Genomic DNA, 18,733 nt, shown 5'->3' with positions numbered 1-18,733 from the left:
TTCGTGATTTGCTTTGTGTCTATTGCATGAGCGTGTGTCAGTTTAACAGTGAGTTTACTGATTCTTACCATCTTCAGTTACATTAAGTCCATTTGCGCCTGTACCTGGCTGGGATAAGGCTGGTACGGTTGTCGTGGTGAGTAGCGTTTATCACCAGTGCGATATTGGTGTGGTGGGGGGGCAGTAGCTATGTATGACATATTCATCTGCCTATCAACATAGTTTTATCTATTTTGTTGTCACACAAATTAAGCGCCTCATCACAAGTTGGGCGGTATCTCTGCCGTAAATATGCAGGGATACTGCCCAATGCTATTGGCGTTACTGCAACTGGGTCCGGCGCAACTTGCGCTGGATCCTGAGTTGCAGTGGCACTGTTGGTCCCCATTTATTCAGAGTCCATAGGACTCTATGGGGCTTTTCGCTGCTATTACGAACGGCATTGATAGCGCTGGCGGTAATAGCACCAAAAATGGGCAGAAAAGGGAGGTTTTTACCTCCAGCAAAAAGCTGTATATAAACCTCCCACTTTCTGCCCAAACTTGGGTTTGGGCGGAGCGGTAATGCTGCAGTAATAGCGTTCGCAATGCACATCTTTCAAGTGGAATGTGTCAGTGGTAATGCCTATGAAGAGAGATGCTTGAGGAAACATGACCAGCAGGAGTGGCACAGAGAAAACAAATCAGTCGTACTCCACCTGATGCGGGCGACTTATGCACACTTGCTGGCTGCACACCTCTCCCCTGCTTCACACACCTCTAGAAACGGCTCTGCGCACACACATTCATACACACATTGATTCATATGCATTCACACCTCCAGACAGCCTCACTGTCATGCACATGAGCACCCAAGACATTTACATGGCATTCCCTTTCACACGCACTCTCAGACCCGGTGGTCGGTCATTATTTCGAAAAAAAAATGTCGAAAGACAAAAATGTCGAAGAAATAATGTAAAAAAAAAAAAAAGTCGAATTCCGTTTTTTAAATTATATAGTTATTTTGGGGTCCGGGAGTAAAAAAAAAAAGGGTAAAACAAAAAAAAAATTCAAAAAGGAGGGTTGGGTGGGGGGGGGGGAACCCCCCCATTTCGAATAAAAAACGTATTAAAAAAAATGCGACTTTTTTTTTCGGCATTATTTTTTCGAAAAAATGACTTTCGACATTTTTGCATTCGAAAAAAATGACTATAAACCCTAAGACCCATCTACACCATTCAAACTACCTTCATTGATATGCATGCACTAACAGACACCCCTTCCAATTCATACATATGCGCACTTACACACCAGTCTGTGTGCATACTTTAATACATACATACCTACATACAATACAATTCTTGCATACAATCCTCGCACACACACAAACAAAAATGTTATTTTATCCTTAACTGTTTCCCTTAGCACTTCCCTTTGGACTGGACACAATGCCATCTCCACAGTTGCTCCATAGGCCTCTGGCTCCCACCCTCCACCTCAGACAGGACCCGGAAGCAGGAAGAGCAGGGAGAGCTTCCGGGATCCTGACATGCGCAAATGAACCAGAGAGTGACATTGACTGCTCAATCTTCACAGTGAATCTTAAATGTTCACACCTCACTGCTGAGCGGGCATTTACACATTTTTGGTGGGCCTTGCACATTCAGGCCCCAATAGAGGCCCTCTATATGCCTCTCATGGCAATGATGTTCAATGGCTCTAAGTAATAGTACTGCTGTGTAACCTTTGCTTCATTTGATATAATAGATTACTTTTCCTGAAGAATATATTGGGCTTCATTCCAAGTGTGGCAGTCCGGAAAGAAGGGTGCCGGTAAGCTTACCAACACCCTTTTTTCCAGACCGCCACACTACCAGGCCAGACCTGCTGGCCGTAATGGCCCCTGCAGGCAGACTTTTCACGGAATCACCACCACCGTTATCAACGGTGCTGGTGCTTCTGTCTCCCTACTCCCATGGAGTTCTATGTGACTCCAAAAGAATGTGGAGTTACTGAATCTGCCTGACTTCCCGCCTGACTTCCCGCACCAACAGGACTTGTTATGTCCTGGTGGCACCGGGAAGTCAGGCGGCGGATTCAGTGTTTCCGGGTCGGCGACCTCAGAATAAGGCCCGTTGTGTAGACAATACATACATTTATTAAAGGTGTGGCCTTGTCAAAGTGGTGTCCTCCTGTCCTCCTTCTACCTCTGTGTTGGATGGTTGTCGTGCGCCTTCTTTCGTCCACTTCCTTCTCATCTCCAACTCAACCCCTGTATTGCAAGGCAAATGTCAAGGAAGAACAGTGAGGTCAGTCACTGCATGCTTCCTCTCAGAAAAGGTAAGTGGGGATAGGGCACAGAGAACGGAGTAAGTAGACAGAGAGTAAGCATACTGTTGAAAGGTAGCTTCTGTACACTGTAGTGGGTTCAACACATAAGCTTTATTGTAGGTTCACCTAAGCTGTTACAATAGAGGATCTCACTGGGTCCCATCACCCAGGGTGTCCTCACTTCAAATGACCCTGGGCGGAACCTTAACATACACTCACACACTAACATTGCACATTAGCACTCCAACATTCTCTCATCTCATGCATCACTGACAAGCACTATACAACACATACCTATATATGTTTAAAGGTGTGGCCTGGACAAAGGGGTTTACTTCTGTTGGGTAGTTGTCTCACTCCCTCCGCCGTCCACTATGAGTTACTTGGACCCCATCAACTACTGATCACCTGCTGCGTCTTCTCTGCTGTCCCGCTGATGTTTGATGATCTACTCCTCTGCTCATAAAGTTCTGTATTTCTCCAGATGGTGGTTCCTGAGGGTTCACAGCATACATTTGAATTGCAGAAAAGTACAGTTTGTTTGTTTGTTTATTATTTATAGCGCGCACCAAACCCGAGGGTAACCGGGCGCGTTGTTCAAGGATACTTTAAACTTTACAGGTTACGCATGCTTACAAATGGTGGTTAAACATAGTAGAAATTACATAATGCAGGACAATAGAGTATACATTGTGCATAATATAAACATATAACATAATATATACAGGAAATATGCAGTAGGAAAATAGAGAGTATTTGGTTATGTACATAGTAAGAATGTAGGACAATAGTTATATTAGTGTAAGGCGGGACTATCGGTCATTTTCTTTGATCCAGTTGATACAGTTAGATCTGAAGAGGGCGTAGGATTGGGTAGATCTCAGGCCGGGCGGGAGGGAGTTCCAAAGCTGGGCAGCTTTGACCGGGAAGCTATTTCCTCCGGCCGTACTTAGTTTGAATGGGGGGATCACTAACTGGTTAGAGTATGCTTCTCTAGTGGGTCTAGTGGAGATTTTTCTGTTGAATCTAGCGGCTAGGTATTTGGGTGCTAGATGGTTGATACTTTTGAAAGTTAGAGAAGCTGTCTTGAGTTTGATTTTGTCCACTGTGGAGAGCCAGTTGGATTGTCTTCTAGCTTCTGAAATATGCTCCCTTCTTGGAATTCCTAAGGCTGCTCTAAGAGCATTGTTCTGTAGTGTTTGAATTTTTTGCAACGTATGTTTATTGGCTCCTAAGTATAGTGCGTTGCAGTAGTCCAATTTCGACAGCACTAAAGCTCGAGCAAGGGTAAGGCAGTTGGCAGTGGATAGGTATGGTTTTGCGGCTCTAATCAGCTTGCAGGTATATGCGGTGCTGGATGCCATTGCGTTCACCTGTTTGGTTAGGGAGAGGTGGGAATCAAGGTAAAACCCTAATGTTTTTACTTCTTTTGCCACCTTGATAATATTGTCGTCTATGATGAAGGAGGAGTATTCTTCTTTTAATCTATTGATGTTTTGTTTGTTCCCCAGTATGATAAGTTCCGTTTTGTCATCATTCAGGCATAGCCCGTGGGTGGCCATCCATGCCTGAATGATGAGATAAATCTTGTTCACCAAGGCCAAATCTTGTTCATAATCCCCTGAAAGTGGTATGAGAATCTGAGTGTCATCCGCATAGTTAGTGTAGGTAACACCCAGATCATCTAGATCATCGAACAATGGCTTCGTGAAGATGTTGTACATAGTGGGGGAGACACAAGAACCTTGTGGGACTCCACATGTGATGGATACAGGGTCAGCAGCAGCAGAAGTAGAGAAGACTCTCATAGTTCTACCGGTAAGGAATGATTTGATCCATGCGATGGCATGTGTGGAGAAATGGGCAGCTGTTTCTAGGTGGGTGCAGAGCACATCATGATCCACCAGGTCGAAGGCTGCAGAGAGGTCCAGTAAGAGGAGTAGGGCCATCTTTCCAGAGTCTCTCAGCTCATCAACCTGAGTTTTAAGATCGATGAGCGCGGTTTCAGTTCCGTGCTGGGGTCTGAAGCCTGATTGTCTTGTGCCTAAAAGGTGGTGCAGCTCCAGATGTTTTTGGATTTGTAGGTAGGCTACCCTGTCTAGGATTTTTAATAGGAAGGGTACGGTTGTGATAGGCCTGTAGTTAGTCGGGATGGATGGGTCCAGTGATTGTTTTTTTAGGAGGGGGAGGACCCAGGATTGCTTGAGGTTATCTGGTATTGTGCCTGAAGCAAAGGAGGCATTAATAAGCTTGGAAATGAATGGGGAGAGGTCTCTGGCCGCTTCCTTTATTAGTTGGGCTGGGCATGGGTCGCCTCGGCAATTGGATGGCTTGAGTGAAAGTATTATCTTTTCAGTCTCGAGTATAGTTACTTTCGAGAAGTTAAATTTATAGTCTAGTTTAGTGCTGGTTGGTGGTTTGCCTCTTGGGTTAGTTGAGGGTGGGATATTCTGTTTCTTTAACTCAATTTTTGTTTGGAGTGTGGCAATTTTGTCATTTAGCGCTTTTTGGATGTTCGAGCACCATGTTTTATTTTTGTCGCAATTATCTTGGACAGGAATGGGGTTTTCTAATTCCTTTAGTATAAGGAATAGTTCTTTCGTTCCAGATTTGGCCTGCAGTATTCGGTTGTTAAAGTTTTCTCTTTTTGCTTTCTTTATTTCATTTTTGTAGATCTTGGAGGCATTGATGAGTGTAATTTTGTTTGTCTCTGTTGGGGTTAGTCGCCAAGCAGATTCGCATTTACGTTTTTCAAGTCTTAGAGATTTAAGGTGAGGAGTAAACCAGGTGTTTAGGTGAGCTCTGGGCTTGCTCTTTCTCAGTTTCAGTGGGGCAATAGTATCTAGAGCAGTAGCCATAGAAGAGTTGAATTCATTTACTAGTGATGAGGTGTCCAATGAGTCAGGTTGAGAGTTTAATCTAGGGAGGATGAGTGGTAGCAGTTTTTCTGTAGTTATAAGTTTTTTGTTTCTGGTTGGCAAGGGGGGAGCCAGAACATTTTCAATAGGTAGGGCCAAGTTAACATTTAGGAGGAAAGTTATCAGTGCATGATCAGTCCAGATTTGTGGGGTGATATCGACAATCGTTGTATTGCAGTTATAGTCAGCAACCCAGTCAAGTATACGGCCTTTTTCGTGTGTGGGTTGTAGGATTTTTTGGGAGAAGCCTAGTTCTGAGATGACATTAGTGATATTAGTTGCTTGCAGGTCTTTAGGGTCATTGTAGCCTAGGTTTAGGTCTCCCAGAAGGATAGCGTGGGATGAAGTTTTTAGGTTGTTTGAGAGGATTGTGGAAATGTCCTCCTCGAACGTGCCAATAGGGCCAGGTGGTCTATAGATAAGGTGAATAGTAATAGTTTGAGAGGGAGATGCGAGGAGTTTAGCAGTTAGTGATTCAGGATACTTCTACAAAAGTGAAAAGGGAATTCCCCCCAACCCTACCTAACAGCTGCAGTCTCTGCGCTTCATTTTAGGAAGGATAGCTCAGGGGCAATGTGTTTATCATGGAAGCAAGACGACACGGCACCACACAGGTTCGAATCCCGAAACCAGCGCTTGTATTAAGTGCATTATAAATGAAAATAAATAAATACTTCTTACCTGGCTTATGTCTCTCCACCTCACCATTACACCCCTGACTTTTTTGCCTCTCAAAGGTCTGGCAGTTTTAGGGATCTCTGTCATTGGGCCATTGTCCCGCTTGATACTTGCACATCCCAAGCCAAGAGAAGCAATAAAAGGCAGGAGATTCTGCTGATGCCAGGTACAACAGGGGCCAGTATTTATTACGTCGACCCCTGTCATCTTATAATACATTAAAACAAGGTTGGCATTATAGCTGTTTCATTATCAGCACTAAATGTAGGGGAAAACAACACACACCTGCCATTGCGGCAACGCAAAGGAACCTGGGATAAACATCAGCATTCACAATTTAAAATCACTTTATATCAATATTTGTTATATCTGAATACTATCATAGAAATAGTGGGACAGCAGATAGCCATAGAGAGAGGGATGTACCTTAGTTCTGTGTCCTTGATACTTAATGGAATACGTCTTCCGTGCTGTGCCCCTGGGTGCACTGGCCCTTCCGCCTATAGAAAGGAGACAACCATTCAAAAGAAGGGTCCCCTGCTTCTGTTGCGCCTGGCACTTTACTTATAATAGCAAATCTTAAGAGGGAACGTATTGTCATAAGATATTATTCAGGATTAGAACTATATCTATTTGACATTATGGTGTGACTGCGCATGTGCGCTCCCTCATAGGGAGATTGTCACAGGCGGGCCTACTCTAACTGTGTATGTAATTGCTCATGTCCATATAGTTGATTCTGGTGCCTTCCACTGCACACAGTAAAAGGGTCTCCATTGACATGTTTTATTTAAATATGTTTGAGCTTTAACCATAAAGCGCAGCCTGTTTTTTGTCCCAGAATTGTGCGGTGGGGCTGTATACTAGGGGTTGTTAGATTGGTGATGCCCACTTGTTGAAAAGAAAGCATACATTAACCAATATATCTTTAATATCACACACTCATATAATCATCCAAGCACTGCTTCAACTGTAGACAGAATAAGGCTCATTTGCTGTATCTACAATCAAATGCACTAAACCAAGTATTGCTCCAGTATCGTGTGGTAATCTCAAAAGCCAATTACATCAATGGAACCTTCCCTGATCAGCAACTGAAGCTACACACTTCAGCATCATGTTGTCACATGTTATCCACATAATGCTCCAAGTCAATTTACAAAAGGTTAAAGGCCGACCAATGGCAGTGACACTCCGTAAGCAGTCGCCCCAGTTGTCACATGTTATCCACATAATGCTCCAAGTCAATTTCCAAAAGGTTAAAGGCCGACCAATGGCAGTGACACTTCGTAAGCAGTCGCCTAAGTGAGAACTGGCCCTTTGTGGAAAATCAGTACTATATACATGTCTGTCCTTTCAAGGTACATGTGTATCCTCAGAAGTCTATCTTTGAATTGCCCACTGAACTACTGCCATGAAGTGGAGAAAACATTCTCAACTTTACTGTGTGGGCAGAGAAAAAATCTTTCATCCCTGACAAAAAGCTGCAATTACCTGCAAATGAAGGTACATTTAATTGCCCATACCACATCTGCAGATGCAGCACAGCACTTTCATTTTGAAGCAAGCTGAGGAGTGGATCAGGGAACAAGACTCTGGGACTCCTGACAAGATAGAGTATGAATGGAAGCTTGGAGAGAGGGGGAATCGACTGATGGGTCTGCTACGTTCAAGGTACAAAGTCACTGGCAGTATTCATTACATGGAAGCAAGGAAGTCTGTCTGTACGTTCAGTAGCAAGCTTTGCAAAACCACTCAGTGCACAGCAGGGACGTCATTTAGGGGCCCTGAGGTCTCCCTTCCTAGCCTTCTGGCCTCCCTTGCTAAGTCTAAACAGAACATCTTTTTTTTTAATTCAATTGAAGCTCCTGGGCTATGGCCAGCGCCAAGTGGATCTTTGTGTCTGGAGTGGCTGGATTTCTTGTTCAGGCCTCTTAAAAAAACAGGGGGTTCCACAAGTGTAACACTTTGAGCAGTGTCCCTAAGTAAGAAAGAATAGGAATAAAAAATAATGTGTCTTTCTAGAATTCTATAAAATAATTGCTAGACTCATTAAAGATTTATTTCAGGCACACTTCAGGGAGTGAGTCACTGATTGAGTCCGTTCTTAAACACCTAAAATTCATAGACAAAAACTTCCAAAAAGCATTTAGAGTAGAATAAGAATCCATTTTGGACTATGTATTTTGGTTTTTCACAGGTTGCAGTTATAGCATGCTTTTTTCTGCTGTTGTCTCTGTTACAATCATCACAAGACATTCCATCTCGGTGTCCTCGGTCACTCAGCAAAATCCATGTGCCTAAAAGCTTGTGTACAGTGCAGAAAAGTTTGACTAACTGACTGACCATAGCACATAAAGTGACCCTTGATTTCATGGTGCCACAATTAATGCTTTGTTGTAATGTGTCTATCTTTTCTATCTCCATGGCATGCTGTGCAGGATGTTTGCATGTATGAGGTAACAAGTGCTCAGAGTACGGGATGCAGTGTGAGTGCCCTGCTTTCCCTGTGCTACTCTAAATTCTTTAGTACAAAGTTATGAACCCTCCCAATGGTATGCATTTTGCCAAACTCTGAAGCCTGGAAAGTAGATCCACGCAGGCTTGACATGTGGCCAGCTTAGCATCAGACCTGCAGAGGAACTGGCCTGCTGTTAAATCTCAGTTACCAGTTTAATGGTATCCACTACAGAGTGTAATTTGCTTCTGACTTTAAGAACATTCGGACATGTAATTGCTCATTTTACTATAGCCGGTAAGAACGATCAGTTGGTTGAGCGCTCGCTGTTGCCATGTGTGTGTGATCTGCAGGTTGCATGTTTGAATCCTGGCAAGGCCAACTCAGCCTTTCATCCTTCTGATATTGATGAATGAGTGCCAACACAGGTTGGGTGATATTGTATATTTATCTGTTCTCTATAAAGTGCTTTTGCATAAGTACTATATAATAGCACATCATTATCATTTGGCCTCGGACGTCTGCTTGTATTTATAGTAATTTAGTATTATGGGCCTATACACACTGTTATTAACGATATATATGATGATTCATTCATGTGTTTAATGTATAGCACATTACAATGCTATGTGATGCCACTTCCTGTGTTGTCAAGGGATGAAAGGTTGTGCTCCATCGCTTCCTGTGATATCACTTCTGGGTGCGGTCAAATGACATCGCTTCCTGTGATGTCATCAGCGGTCAAGGTTCGTGTGATGTCACTGCCGCTACCCCAGGCATTTTGGTGGAATGATGTCCCTATTGCACAGTCTTGGCTAGCCCATATTTTTTTAACAAGCTACAAGAATGTTCTGCTGACAAAGCTGGAAGATTTGGGAAACGTTAAAATTATGGACATCTGAAATAATGAAGAGCGTTGCCATTCAATAAATGTCACTCTCCCTAGACAAATGCAGAGGAGCTGGGAACTCCGTCTGAAGGAGACCATATGAAAAATTTGTTGCTACAAATATTGAACAACATATGAAATATGATCCCCAACAACAAACTGAACATGACTCAGCCAAACAAAATGATGTTGTCATTTGGACTCATACGAAAATGCGAAAACATGACCTAACATGTGTCTGTTTGGGTGTATGGGGAGAGATGATGGGTCTGAAGCGCAGCTGATTTACTTAGTAGGCACATGTTGTTGGTCGAGACATTAAGGGAGACCTTTTAAAGCTTGGAAGCCTAATCTATTTCATTTATGTATTCGAAAAAAACGATTAGAAAACTAGATGCTTCACGCAGAAACGTGCACATCACCCTGCTACATTAATCAGGGCAACCCTGGAACCTGGTTCTTTAAATGTACATGTAATTAGACATGAGTAGCCAGTTGTGAGGTGGTTTGGGCTAAGACATAGAACAGGGACTAGACTGACAAATAGATAAGGAATTATTGGATGAAAGAAGAGAGAGAAAGAGAGAGAGAGGGAGAGAGAGAGAGAGAGAGAGAGAGAGAGAGAGAGAGAAAGAGAGAGAGAGAGAGAGAGAGAGAAGAAGACATGGCACTTCTTTGCTGGTTTGCATGAGTGAAGAAGATTGCACAAAGTGAGCAAAGTCCTAATAATGGGTGGCAACATTAATTTTAGGCAACTGGAAAAAGACAATAACAAGTAGATAGCACACATTGACTCCAAGACCTAATGACCCTGGCAACTTTAAGGAGAACGTTAGCTGTGAGTTGACATGGGAAGGGGAACAAAGAGACAAGGAAGAACGTTTTGAGACTATTATAGAGAACAATACTTATTACTTTGGAGCCACTAGTAGGGTGGAACGGTGGTTGTGAAATGTACATATGTCGTTTACCATCCATTACTTCCAGCTCAGTGCCATATCGATATCCATAAACTTCAACGTCTTCTGACCATCCTCCATTTTTCTTGTTCTCTGTTGGGGAGCAGGGGCGGAAGTCTCAGACCGCTCAGCGATTTAGGATGAGGCAAATGTATGAGGGGATGTTGTAGGGGAGGTAGGAGCATGGAGGGGGGAGAAGGGTCACCCATAGAAGCTAGATTGTAGTGGAAATGTAGTGAATTGTGGTATTAGTATCACAAGTGTAATGAAACTCCATTTGAGAATCTAGACAACATTTTGAAATTGAGGCCTAGCGCCAAAGCTATGCCAGTATGCTTATATCCCGTCCCGAGGATTAGAAGGGTGTGTGTGCGTTTTCTGATCGCACCCCTGGCAGCCCTGCTGAAGGTTAATTTCTTGAAGACACACTGTTCTTTATTGTGTCTTATCATAAGTACATGTACACCAGAAGGAATGTGCCCTGCAAGGCCAAGAGAGGGTCAGAATGGATATTTGAACAACTATGCCACGAGAAGGGGGGTGAGGGCTTTAGGCTTCGCCAGTCCAGATCTTTAAGTTATAGCGGCCTGGGACAGCTAAGCCTGGGACACAAACATTTGAGGCACTGACCAGAAAAAGACACCTGGACATTAAACTGAAAAGTGGCCAATCGATCAGAAAGATCAGAGAGGAGGAACGGGATGCCCCCACCATCGGTTCATGTGATTTGTGCTGCGAGATGCCACAGTAGAAGGTAACACATTTAGGCTGTGGGTGGGAAAGTTGTGGAGGCACCGGCGTGTCTTGGATGGAGCAGGGATTCACATAGTTCTGAGAAGTTATCATGACCCCAAATGTAGCTGCCTCGCTCATGTCCTTTGTACCAGGTGCACGGTGGAGCTATGTAATAATGAATTGTGTAACCAAATTGCCAATTAGAGTCTTCGTACTTGATGACAGAAGAAGAAGATCCCGACATGGAAGGAGAGGGACCGAAGATGCTCGGATCAATCACCTGACATCCTGTATGGAGCAGGTTATTTGTGTATAGGTTTGCACCAACCAGCTGCCTAGATTTGTAACCTATGTGATGTACGTTACTTGTGACACTGTGTATCTTTAAAGTCCATTACTTATGCTGTTTTTGTCAGAGGTCTCCATGGCTCAAGAGTTATTGGCTGGCTTGTACTTGTATGTTTGTGAGATTAAACCTTGTTCTCCTTGCAAGAGGTGTGCTGGGCCTTTTTCCATAGTGGGTTTCATTTATTCTTGTATGAGTATTGAGGGGCTACTCTACATCTCCATCATATTCCTTTTAATTTAAAGGCAATTGGAAATGGAATTTCGTTGTCTTGCCTAAATCTGTATAGTTGGAATTGAATGTCATGAAAGATTCAACTTCACTTGATGAAATAATTATATTAATAAAAGATTGTGTTATAAGTTGATGAAATGTACTTTTTTTTCTTTTTTGCTTGGCACACCACAATTGGCTTGACATCAACACACTCTAACACAATTGCATAGGCAATAGCACATTACTTATACGTGTCTGGACAATTCCTCTATTTCATATGTTACCTTTGTTACGTACAGATTAGTTCCTTTGTGTTTGATGTTGGCTAGCACATATGTACTTGTTATTATTATTATGTTTTCAATTGTTCCCCCGGATTCAAAATGATACCCCTGTTTTGCTGTAGCACCCGCTTATTGCAGTTATTGGTCCATACATCACTATTTCCTAGCTGGACTGCCTAGATTTATATATTTCATGCACCTTTATATAACAACACTATGAATTATGCTCACAGTTGTGTATCCACATGGTATTCAATCTGTGAAGGGCTGAAACCTTCAAAGAATGCCTTTGCTTCCACATCATGAAGTGGTTGGGGGGCAGTGTGCCCGTGGGCCATTTGGGAATTTGCCCAATGCAAGGAAGTCCCAAGACAGGAGAACATCCCGACTGGCGGACGAGGTGGCAATATGTGTAGAAGGAATACTCATGGTAGAGTAACTTCCATTTATCTCAGTAAGCCTTAAGGGGGTAGACATTGACAGTCAGCAGATATGCTGAATGTAGATCCATTGCGAATGCATTTGAATAAAAAAAAAATATATATATATATATATACTTACAGGTAAAGCTTGTGAAATCCAGTTTGTGAAATGATTAACTGTCTCTTTGAATGCATGGATTGCCAATTACATCGTTTTGTTTAATACAAAATATTAATATTTTACAATCACCCAGCAGATCATTTTCCTAGTGGAATTTAACTCTAGAAAGAACTTGTGTATTACGGCAGCTTCTTCGACCCAAAAGTTAATCAAATATTAGGAATTAAGTATACACAATCTAGTGTTGCAAAACTGTACAATATAACTCTCCATAAATGTGCCTCATGGGGATAATTGAAGTATACATGATTGTAGAAGCAGTGTTTTTGCTCGAGCTGGAGCATCCTTGATAATGCAGCTGCTTTTGACTGCTCATAACCATTGTCTTTGGGGATTTCGAGCTAGTGATGCATTTGCCTTCCCGTGTACAGCAGGCCTAACATATGCATGTCATTTCCTTAATTCCCAGGTTACTCATTTTGAACTGTAGGCAAGCTGTTCATGTTCGCAAAATAAAGGATTTTCACAAAAAATGGAAATGGCAGGCCTCATTACAATCAAAAAAGGGCAGAGTAGCAGAGGCGCCACTAGCGGAACCTGGGGAGGGGGCTATATAGCCATGGTCTGAAGCTCAGGGGCTACAGCCAAAAGGCTAGCTAGCCCAAGTCCAGCCAGTCCCAACATTAGTGGAGCCTCAGATCGTTTCCACACCTAGCTAGCAACACTTCTGGACAGTAGTGGATCACATGACCCGTCTAAGTACTGTCAGTCAGTGTCACAGAATAGTAAACAGTGTATGAACAGGCGATAAACATTTTTAGTTGCAAGCTTCATGATTTTGTTTGTTTGGAGTTTTGTTCTTCAAAATCACCCTGACAAGAATTGACGCTATTTGTGGTGAACAGGACAGATATCTCCCTGGATAGAGAAAGGGCTTAGGTTAGTATTTCAGAAATAATGTTCAATAGTCAAAGCTTCTCTGTTATTAAACTTAATGAATAAAACCACATGACTACTTCCTACATTTCAGAGAATTGATCACTGTGTCCCCCAACTGAGCCGGTGGGTAGACATACTTAAATTCCCAGGGGTCTCATTTTGATATGGTACATAGTGTATTTGCGGGACCAAACATCCCTCCCATACGTCATAGGGGTATTGCAAGTCAGAGAGGAGTCTCGTGACCAAAGACTGAGTTCTTATTAAGGACCGGACGATCATAGCCTTTTAGAGGTTGGTCTCCAACTTACATTGAAGCAAGAGGCCCCCAGCTGGTGTTTATTTATTTATTTATTTATTTATTACATTTATATAGCGCGCAGGCAGCCCAGGGGGATTGTGGCGCTGTTACTTGTAGGGGAACTTAGTTACAGGTACAGGTACAGGTTGTGCCATGGGTTACAGTAAGTCAAGATCCTGTGTTAAGCGATAAGGAGTATCATACACCATAATACATCATGCACCATAGTACATCATACATGTTAGTCATGAAGGTTTAAACATGTGGGGTTGGTTAGGTTACATGTAACCACCGCACAATCTGTTACTTGAAAAATAAAACTACAATATGCAGCTTGGAACGTGTTGCAAAGACAGTTTTAGCCATTTAATTGAGTGCATGTAAAAGCTCTTCTGATATTTAATATACGTGTTTACATGCAGATATATTCTTGTTGTCACATGCTGACCAGCAGAAATGCACTGAGGTGACATGCAATACCCTTTTAACATGCATTCTTGGGTATTGTATTCCTTATAATACATGATCACTCTGATGCAAGAGATACTGCAGTTGTTGATAAATTGAATACATGTAGAATCTGATTGGCTGGAAAACAAACCAAAATGTGACTTGTCGTGTCTTACAAATATCATATTCATAGTACTAAAAATGCAATCAAAACCTTGTTTTGTTTTGTGGTCTAGAGTAAGAGGCATCTTGCAGGGATGATCCGGTTGTCCTATGCTAAATCCCATTAGTACACTAAATAAATATATTACCAACCATGACTCATTACTGTTACTTGACAAAATAACATCAACATAAAGAAATGTGAAAAGCAGGCAATGGCTTTAATGACATGTTTGAAATTGAAACAGGAATCGTGTTTTTTACTGGACAAAAAGGGACAAAGTATATCTAGAGAATCTCTAGTTCATAACTTAGAAAGGCCTTGGAGAAGAATAGCCTCTATAGTGTCCCGTCATTAGTGCTTGTGTGAATTATTGGAAAGGGATACATGTGTTTAAACGTTTAATAAAGGCTTGTACTTGGATAGTTGAAGGCTTTTGACAAGGGGTCTTCAAATCCCGCAAAAACATACATTGGGGACAGTTGAACATTTTTGGTTGGGTTGGACCCAGCTCGTGGGGTTCTTGTTGGTTTTAACAGGGTTGAAATACCCCCTGCTTCTCAAGGAAGGGATTGAGTCCTGTTGTCAAATGTTTAGGCTCGAGACTCAAGAGGAGAGTTTGATCAGTGTTGTCACAGATGGACTCAATAACACACTGACTCCCAAGGACAGTTCAAAGGTTTTTATTACTTTTATCGAAAGACAATCTGAGGATTATATACATCATCAATGACATTTGTGATGTCATCTTTGATGTCCTGGGTGTTAGTTCGTCTTAGCAGTGCAGGGAGGTGGCGCGAGTTATGGTTGCTTAGCATACAATAACTTGCAAATCTCTGAGGTTTTTCAGTTTTACTTGTAACCATAACGTCCCTTTACCAAAGTTTTTTCACTGAATTTCATGGGTTCTTGTTACTGCAATTTAACCATAACGTTCCTTTTACAAAGTTTTTTCAGTGATATAAATATATATATATATATATTCAATGAAAAAACTTTGTTAAAGGGACATTATGGTTAAGTTGCACTAATAAAAACCCAAGAAATTCAATGAAAAAACTTTGTTAAAGGGATGTTATGGTTACAAATAAAACCAAAAAACCTCAGAAATTCGCCAGTTATGGTAAACTAAGCAACCATAACTCGTGCCACCACCGTGCACTGCTAAGACTAACACCCAGGACATCAAAGGTGACATCAAAAATGTCATTGGTGATATCACTGATGACATCACATATCTGGCCCACTTGTTTTTGTTCACTGACAGTCAGAAGATTACAATTCAGAAGGTGCTGTATATCTAGACGATAACCTTGTCCTATGCACTTAAAGTACTTTCCTTAGGGTTTGGTCTCAGCTCATGGTGCACGTATATGGGGCAATAGGCAGGCCTCAAACACACAATTAATTTGTATACATGAAGATAAACTTGCTGTTAACATTTTCTGATGATGCTGTTTCTTTCTTCCTTAATTTAGTTTCTCTGTACGTGCCTCTGATTTGTATGTATTGTGGGTCTTCATATGTAATGTTTGTACTAGCACAAGTGTGTATTAAGTCTGGAAATTTTAGCTAGTTATTACATGTTTAACATTACACAATCACCCCTGACATCTTGTTACCAACATTATAGACACAACCCGTTGTAGGGACTATTCATCAAAATTAACTTAACATGTGATGTCATCAGTGATGTCATCATTGACATTTGTGATGTCATCTTTGATGTCCTGGGTGTTAGTCTTAGCAGTGCACAGTGGTGGCGTGAGTTATGGCTTCTTAGCTTACCATAACTGGTGAATTTCAGAGGTTTTTCAGTTTTATTTGTAACCATTCAATCTCCATACTGAATCTGTTGGTTGTCTTCATGACCATCAGTCTGGCTTCAGAGCTGCGAGAAGCACGGAAACTGCTCTCCTGAACATCTGTGAAGACCTGCTCACCAACCTTGACTCTAATACCCTGTGTGTTCTCATCTTGCTTGACTTCTCTTCTGATTTTGACACTGTCAATCATGCCATCCTGCTCAACCATCTCCATGATAACCTGGGTATCAGTGGTCAGGCTCTGGCGTGGATGACTTCTTTCCTCTCCAACCGACCCTCCCAGGTCCAACTGGGGTCAATCCCCTCTGACATCTTTTTCTCTACATGTGGTGTCCCGCAGGGATCTAACCTCTCTCCCTGGCTGTTCAACCAATACCTGGCACTTCTTGCCCACTGCATCGCCGCTCTCTGTCCCAACTTTCAATGCTATGCAGATGATACCCAGCTCATTTCCAGGCTACCCTCGGCCTCCTCCTCTCCTTCCCTCATCTCTGACTGTCTGTCTGCCATCCAGGAGTGGTGTGCCACCAACAACCTCTGCCTTAATGCCAGTAAGACTGAGATTCTACTCATCGGCATACCCACTCCATCCTTCCCTGCAGCTCTCTGGTCGGCCTCTCTTGGCCCTCGTCCTATTCCCACCTGCAAGGCTACAAACCTTGGGCTCTCTCCTTCTCCCCTCACATCTATGACATCTCTAAGAAGTCACACTACCAGCTGCACCTCCTTAGATGTATTTTTCCTTTCCTCTCCTTCCCCCAGAGGCTCACCATCTCCAGAGCCCTGGTTCTCTCTAAGCTGGACTATTGTAACAGCCTCTATCTAAATCTACCTGCCTCTACCCTTCGCCCTCTGCAACTTATCCAGAACAGGAATGCAAGACTTGTCCTTGGCCTCAAGCCCAGGGATCGTATCTCTCCAGGACTGAAATCTCTGCACTGGCTCCCAGTTGCTGCGAGGACTAAAACCCTCTGCATTGTACACAAGGCCTTCTGGGGTCTGGGGCCGCAATACCTTCAACTCTCTCTTCCTAAATATCTTCCTTCTCGAGCTCTTCGCTCATCCGCCTCCAACTCCCTCAGTGTCAGTCGCTTATCCAAGCGACAAGTCGGTGGAAGATTACTCTCTTCGGCTGGGACCTCTCTCTGGAACAGCCTTCCCGCCTCCCTGAAACTCGAGGAGAACCATCTCCGGTTCCGGAAGTACCTTAAAACCTTCCTCTATGCCTCTGCTTTCTCTCCCCCTCTCCCCTGCTGATTTCTTGACTGAAACTGCTCGGGTTACCTGGCCACCCTTTCTGATCTCTGGCCCAGGCCCCGTCAATTGCCCACTTGGACTGCCTCCCTGGCAACCCCTGCACCTGGGGACCGTTCTGTATCCCTACAGTCCCCCTACCAGCACTTTTGTCTGCACTTCCTTGCACTTGCCACCAGCTGGCCGTTTATTTATTTTCTTATTTATTCCCCTTTTTCCCATGTACTGCACATTCCCCTCTCTGTTCCCCCGCACACTTTTCCTTTTCCCCCCTTCCCATGCACTTGCGCGATCTGAATGACACTTGGCCTAGTAGGATCATTGTCTGTCCTTCCTTTGTTTCCCCCATTGCCTCGTCGCGCCTTGAAACACTTGTGTATAGGCGCGTTATAAATGCCATATCATATCATATCATATCATACCATAACGTGCCTTTAACAAAGTTTTTTCTTTAAATTTCATGGGTTTTTATTAGTGCAAATTAACCATTATGTCCCTTAAACAAAGTATTTTCATTGTATTTCATAGGTTTGTATTAGTGAAACTTAACAGTAACGTCCCTTTGACAAAGTTTTTTCATTGAATTTCAAAAGTTTTTACCAGTGCATGCAATTTTCCTAAAACTTACCAATATCATACGTACCCCAATATAGCAACATTTCTGTCCAATTTACAAAGTTTCACCTTAAAACTCTGCCATTTCCCACTTTCTAGCATAATTTTTAACACTTCTATACTTTTTTCACAGTTTTTGCTTCCGTTGACGTTTGCGAACATCTGACGTCATTGCGGACCTTCCGGACAGTGCCACATGACCATGGCTCGCGCGCAGCATAATTACATGTTCGGAACTGCATTTTCTACTGATCTAGGAACTTTTAAGCTCAAAACTTACCCTTGCACAGCTCCTACACCTATTCTTACTCATTATCCATTCACAATCTATTACAAAGTACATGCTTGGAAGAATAGTAGCAACACTGCTATTTATCTTAAAAATGGAATCAGCTATTGCCAGCCCTCCTCCTCTAGAGCCACCACCACCAGCACCTGGAGGACCCACACAACAAGAAAAGCGCAGTATTTCCAAAGACAATAAAAAGGACCAATAAAATGAGGTAGAGGAAGTGCCTACCTCTAGCACCCTGAGAGAATCATGGGTGTGGCTTTTCTTTATCACTGTTGGGAAAGTACAAAAGGCTAAAGCTACAAAAGTGAAATGCACTGAGTGCAACTTTGTACTTAGTCGTGGACTACCTGGACATTACTCCTTCGGGACCACCTCCATGTGCCTCCACACCAAATCCAACTACTGCAATGCTGTCAGGAAGATTGTTCCTTTCTTAGCAAGTAGTAGGCTGTCTTCCTCCACATCATCTTCCTCAACCAATGCGGTAACCCCAAAGCCTACTTCTGTGCAATACAAAATCCCATCAGCTACATTGCAAGCAATAAAAGAGGC

This window comes from Ambystoma mexicanum, chromosome 4p, assembly GCF_040938575.1.
Source record: "Ambystoma mexicanum isolate Mex_15411 chromosome 4p, UKY_AmexF1_1, whole genome shotgun sequence".
NCBI lineage: Eukaryota > Metazoa > Chordata > Amphibia > Caudata > Ambystomatidae > Ambystoma > Ambystoma mexicanum.
The sequence above is the reverse complement of the archived record's forward strand: the minus strand, read 5'-3'. Positions refer to the sequence as shown.